The sequence below is a fragment of the Bacillus rossius genome, chromosome 1 (assembly GCF_032445375.1).
Source record: "Bacillus rossius redtenbacheri isolate Brsri chromosome 1, Brsri_v3, whole genome shotgun sequence".
Classification (NCBI taxonomy): Eukaryota; Metazoa; Arthropoda; class Insecta; order Phasmatodea; family Bacillidae; genus Bacillus; species Bacillus rossius.
In genome coordinates, this window is record NC_086330.1 from 149,295,160 (window position 1) to 149,302,187 (window position 7,028).

Here is a 7,028-nt window from a genome sequence, read left to right on the forward strand (position 1 = left end):
TTGTTTTTGAATATAATTATGTTTTATTTCCGTGCATTAGTTTCATAATCCTTCCTTTCCGTTCAGTATTATATTATGGAGGGGGGGGGGGAATTAAGGGATTGGGGAGAGGGTGATAAGGAGCGACTTCTATAAGTGGTTTCATTCAAAAAGAGTCATATAAGTCTTGCTGATATACGTTCCTTACCCTGCCATCAATTGGTCCCTGTTGAATAAAAAAAAAATTGAAGACTCTTCCTTTAAGTGCTCGCACACGTGAAGGTGTTTCTGTCCCACTGAGGAACAGAATCAATGGGTCGTTAAGTGTGACACCAATCTGTGGAATACTTCTTCGTGCGAAGCTACGTAGTTTCTTCTCCTGCACCGAGCCGTCGTTTGATGAGTTGGCGAAAGAATATTTCACTTTTGGCTACAAGTTTAAGAAGTTGTTTTAATGATTCTTGCAATTAGTAATATTGATTTAGAATGTATTTTGGGACATTTACCGTGCTGGTTACATCTATGTGATAAATAAACCTCAATAACGGACAGAAATTCTGAATACGCAAACACACAGAAAACAAGCCAAAATGCCTTGTCTTGGGAATCATAATGTGTTCGTTTGTGCTGACGTAGTTGTGGTGTCCAGAATGTCTCTTAAGTATCATCGCTTGGTTCGCCTGTGGGTCTCTGTGTTCTGTTGTCCAGATAATATGTTTAGTGTCATCAGTAGTATAGTTTGGGGGCGCCGAGCGCAGGGTTCAGGGTGTGGTGCCGGTGCTAGTCAGTCAACTTGGATTGTGACGTCACGGCGGCATTTCTTGGAGGAGTGTAACGGGACACAGCGTAACGGGACAAGTAGGACATTGACATTTGACCCTCAAAATTCGCCAAAATTGGGCAAAAATTGCCCATAATTCCTCCAAATTTGTCAAAATTTACATTTATTAGGAAAAAAATTCCGCCAAAAAATCTCAAAAAATTCCAAAAATCAAAAATTTCTCTTTTCGAGGAAAAAATTCCCGTTTCGAGGGAAAATTTCCCGTTTTTTAGACCTTAAAAATCCCAGCAGCTAGAAATGTCCATATGTAGGCTTAAGCATCCATGTCTACAGCCTACGATAAGCCTCTGACGTCATCATGGATTATGAGGTCACCGTTGCAATTTCCGTTACGGTCGCCATCTTTAAAATCTTTTTTATTATCTGATTTTAAATAAAATTTTTTTAAAATTTACCAAAAAATTAAATTAATAAAATTTTAATAAAAAATATTTAAAAACAAACATTAACGACACGGAGCTCGGAGTCCTCGGTTCGAACCCGAAGAGGGCAGGAAAATAAAAATGACGACCGATCTTTCCCTCACAGTGGCTGCTGGCATACTGACCCCCCCCCCCCCTTATGTCAAAGTATATATATCTTCAACTAGTATGACGTCATGACAGCCATCTTGAAAATCCGTAATTTTTAAGTTCGAAAAACGGGAAAATTTTTAAAAATCATTAAAAAAATTAATCAACCTAATTAAATAATAAAAAAATCCTTAAAACCACCGTGCACTTTTCGTGACGGCCGCCATCTTGAAATCACCCGCTGGAGATCACCATCATGTTTTCGTCTGCTAGAGTGTGCTGATACCATGATAGTATAATTATCTGGTCACCACACCTTTGACCTTGACCTTGAAATTTGACCTTGACCTTGAACATTGACCTTGAACTTTGACCTTGACCTTTAAAATTGACCTTGATCTTGAAATTTGACTTTGACCTTGAAATTTGACCTTGACCTTGAAAATTGACCTTGAACTTGAAATTTTACTTTGTCCTTGTCGACCATCATGGATCCTACATTTATGTTCAGTACATGCTACCAGGAGCTACCACCTGCTGGAGTACACCATCTTGTGTGTGTACTCGTATTATAGAGTACATTTCCATCTGGATAATTTTATTCTAACCCGCTACAGTGCAGTAATCATTTATTACCGAGGTGCCCCCTACCATCTTGATATTCGGCCGCCATCTTGAAATCATGTAATAATGTAGCTACAAAAGCGGGAAAAAATCCAAAATTCATCAAAACAATCACTCATTAACCTACATATCGATTCGATCCGCACCAGTCCTTAATTCGATACTCGATCGATGCAATAATGTTTAATTTTATGAAAAAAATAACAATTTCAATAAACCACGTTCAACATTCTTAAAGAGACTTTAAATTCTCTACTACCATCATCCTATCAGACATCAAGTCCACCATATTGGAAATCCGTAATTGTAATGCTAGAGATTCGGGAAAAAGTTAAAAATTCATTAAATAAATAAATTTGTAATCTATATACTGATTGATTAGATCGACCAAGGTCCTTGGTTCGATCCCTGGCCGATACAAAACAACTTTAATTTTAAAAAAGTACCAGAAAAGTGTAAGGTTCGAGAAATAAAACACCACAAAGTCTTTTAGATACATAATATTTATTACACAATTTCTATCCTACTACAGAATCACTTGCGAAAGCCAGCAATCTTATAAACATTTAGCACTGCATAGACGTGCAACGACTACTTCTTAGCTCCAACAGCTCCAAATGCTCCAAATGGCTCCAACAGCTCCAAATGGCTCCAAATGCTCCAAACGGCCACCAAATACTTGACAGCTCCAAATGACTCCAGCAGCTCCAAATGCTCCAAATGGCTCCAACTGCTCCAAATGCTACAAAAGGCTCCAAATGGCTTCAACAGCTCCAAATGCTCCAAATGGCTCCAACAGCTCCAAATGCTACAAAAGGCTCCAAATGCTACAACAACCTCCAAATGCTCCAATAGGCTCCAGATGCATCAAAAGGCTCCAAATGCTCCAACAGCCTCCAAATGCTCCAACAGCCTCCAAATGCTTAAGACAGCTCCAAATGCTCCAAATGGCTCCAACAGCTCCAAAAGGCTCCAAATGCTTCAAAAGGCTCCAATTGCTCCCATAGCTCCATCTTCAATTGGTTCCAACTGATTCCAATTACTTTTCTTATCGAACTTGGCATGATTACTAACATGTCTTTATTAGTATACATTTTGACTGGCAGTGGTAATTTTTTTTGCACCTTTAAGTTATAAGTTTTATTTAGAAATCAGATTTCTATAAATGGTAGATACCATTTGGAAAGAAAATATATTAATGTATTTTCAAGTTTATACACATACATTTAATTTAAAACATTATTGTATGAAGCCAGCTTCCCTCAGTTCTTTGAGTATGAAGGATATTTCTTTAATGTTCGAATAGTTTCCTGCACAAAGCGATCCATGTAGTAGTCGTAGCCTGTCAACCAATATGTTAGGATCTTCCCATGAGGTATAATCAATCTCTTCTGCTGCGTTCATCATCCTTGCATGTTTATAATAAATATTATTATCTCTGGTGTCTGTCTTTTAACACCAACCACAAGGTCACTTTCATCATCGTGCCAGTGATTATCACAAGCTTGATCAGGATAATCTATTTTATTACGACGTTTCCATCGTTTTGGTCTCAAGCCACCATCACAGTCTTCGCTCTTGCATGCTTTTGGTGCTTCAGCACAGTACTCAATCATGTCAGCCTAAGATGTGTCAGCACAGTCTTCGTTCATGCCAGCTTCTGATGTGTCACCACAGTCTTCAATCATGTCAGCATCACAAACTTGATCAGGATCATTTATTTTATTACGTCGTTTCCATCGTTTTGGTCTCAGACCGCCATCACAGTCTTCGATCTTGCCTGCTTTAGGTGCTTCAGTACAGTACTCAATCATGTCAGCCTCAGATGTGTCATCACAATCTTCAATCATGCCAGCTTCAGATGATTCATCAAAGACTTCGACCTTGTAAGCTTCAGTTGGTTCTCCATCTTTCACATTTTCATGGAGACGACTAGATATTGGAGTAAATATATTTTCATTTCTAATGTGGTTACAACTTCCTTCGTTTGTTTTAAATTTTAAATTATTATCTTGATCTAGATCAGTAATTTTAGCATTAGTTTTTTCGCCTTCGTTCCTCTTCCGCGATGTTGTAGCCCAGTCTTCGTTATCTTTATTCATCTTAATTGTACAGGTCTTGTAATGTCTATCCAAGTAATATCTTCTACCAAAGGATTTCTGACACTGACTGGAATGAAATGGTTTTTGACAAGGACCCAAATTACACTCGCTTCTCTCATGTCGTTTAGCATTCTTTCTCAAGGTAAACACCTTGCTACAGTATCTACAGTGATGACGTTTTGATACAGCAACAAATCCCGAATCAGGATTCATATTAGTTACTGAGACTAATGCCAGACGCAAACTAAGAGTTTTAAATTAGATATATTACTTAAATAGAATTTTTTAATTATTTCATCAGCGAGAATTAATTTATCTCTTTCAAAGGTACTTGTTGTAAGTAGTTCTGCTTTTCAACAACAGATGTCGCCACATGTAACTTGCTGGTAAATAATATTTAGTTCTTTTATGCGGGATGCGGGATGCTCACTAACGATCGCAAAAGAAGGATGGCTTCGCTAGACTCCAAGGAGAAGACAGTTCGTCCTTCCTGTTAGTGCTTCTTAGATTTCTCAGAGATTATTATCATTTGACTGAGTAATGATATTTTTTTCTTAATTTCCACCTGGTAAAAATATTACAAGTGTAGATTAAGTAGCAGAAATTCACTAATTACATGTAACCTTGAAAAAAAATGACATGCCTCTTTAAGTAAAAAAATCCTTCATGCAGAGATCAATTTCTCATCTGTAACCAGAAGCACTCGGAGAAAACCATAAGATGTCGAGTCAGGAATAATTTGATGCACTCGGAGAAAACCATCAGATGTCTAGTCAGGAATAATCAGAAGCACTCGGAGGAAAAACATCAAAATATTGTCAAGAATAATATGGAGCACACGGAGAAAAACACCATAACTTTGACTAGAATAATTCGAAAGAAAACGGAGAAACCACCAAAAGTTTTCTTAGATATCATAAAAATTACAAAAAAAAAAAATTTAAAATTAAAACTAAAAATACAAACACAAAATCTGGCTTGTACTGGAACGCTAACTTTGCACTACAATGAGATGTTCACAAGCTAGCCGATTTTGATTTTGTATTTTTAGTTTTTATTTTATTTTTTTTTATATTTTTTTTTGTAATTTTAATGATATCTAAGAAAACTTTTGGTGGTTTCTCCGTGTGCTTTCGAATTATTCTTGTCAAAGTTATGGTGGTTTTCTCCGTGTGCTCCATATTATTCTTGACATTATTTTGATGGTTTTTCTCCGAGTGCTTCTGTTTATTCCTGACTAGACATCTGATGGTTTTCTCCGAGTGCATCTAATTATTCCTGACTCAACATCTTATGGTTTTCTCCGAGTGCTTCTGGTTACAGATGAGAAATTGATCTCTGCATGAAGGATTTTTTTACTTAAAGAGGCATATCATTTTTTTTTCAAGGTTACATGTAATTAGTGAATTTCTGCTTCTTAATCTACACTTGTAATATTTTTACCAGGTGGAAATTAAAAAAAAATATCATTACTCAGTCAAATGATAATAATCTCTGAGAAATCTAAGAAGCACTAACAGGAAGGACGAACTGTCTTCTCCTTGGAGTCTAGCGAAGCCATCCTTCTTTTGCGATCGTTAGTGAGCATCCCGCATCCCGCATAAAAGAACTAAATATTATTTACCTGCAAGTAACATGTGGCGACATCTGTTGTTGAAAAGCAGAACTACTTACAAGTACCTTTGAATGAGATAAATTAATTCTCGCTGATAAAATAATTAAAAAATTCTATTTAAGTAATATATCTAATTTAAAACTCTTAGTTTGCGTCTGGCATTAGTCTCAGTAACTAATATGAATCCTGATTCGGGATTTGTTGCTGTATCAAAACGTCATCACTGTAGATACTGTAGCAAGGTGTTTACCTTGAGAAAGAATGCTAAACGACATGAGAGAAGCGAGTGTAATTTGGGTCCTTGTCAAAAACCATTTCATTCCAGTCAGTGTCAGAAATCCTTTGGTAGAAGATATTACTTGGATAGACATTACAAGAGCTGTACAATTAAGATGAATAAAGATAACGAAGACTGGGCTACAACATCGCGGAAGAGGAACGAAGGCGAAAAAACTAATGCTAAAATTACTGATCTAGATCAAGATAATAATTTAAAATTTAAAACAAACGAAGGAAGTTGTAACCACATTAGAAATGAAAATATATTTACTCCAATATCTAGTCGTCTCCATGAAAATGTGAAAGATGGAGAACCAACTGAAGCTTACAAGGTCGAAGACTTTGATGAATCATCTGAAGCTGGCATGATTGAAGATTGTGATGACACATCTGAGGCTGACATGATTGAGTACTGTACTGAAGCACCTAAAGCAGGCAAGATCGAAGACTGTGATGGCGGTCTGAGACCAAAACGATGGAAACGACGTAATAAAATAAATGATCCTAATCAAGTTTGTGATGCTGACATGATTGAAGACTGTGGTGACACATCAGAAGCTGGCATGAACGAAGACTGTGCTGACACATCTTAGGCTGACATGATTGAGTACTGTGCTGAAGCACCAAAAGAATGCAAGAGCGAAGACTGTGATGGTGGCTTGAGACCAAAACGATGGAAACGTCGTAATAAAATAGATTATCCTGATCAAGCTTGTGATAATCACTGGCACGATGATGAAAGTGACCTTGTGGTTGGTGTTAAAAGACAGACACCAGAGATAATAATATTTATTATAAACATGCAAGGATGATGAATGCAGCAGAAGAGATTGATTATACCTCATGGGAAGATCCTAACATATTGGTTGACAGGCTACGACTACTACATGGATCGCTTTGTGCAGGAAACTATTCGAACATTAAAGAAATATCCTTCATACTCAAAGAACTGAGGGAAGCTGGCTACATACAATAATGTTTTAAATTAAACGTATGTGTATAAACTTGAAAATAAATTAATATATTTTCTTTCCAAATGGTATCTACCATTTATAGAAATCTGATTTCTAAATAAA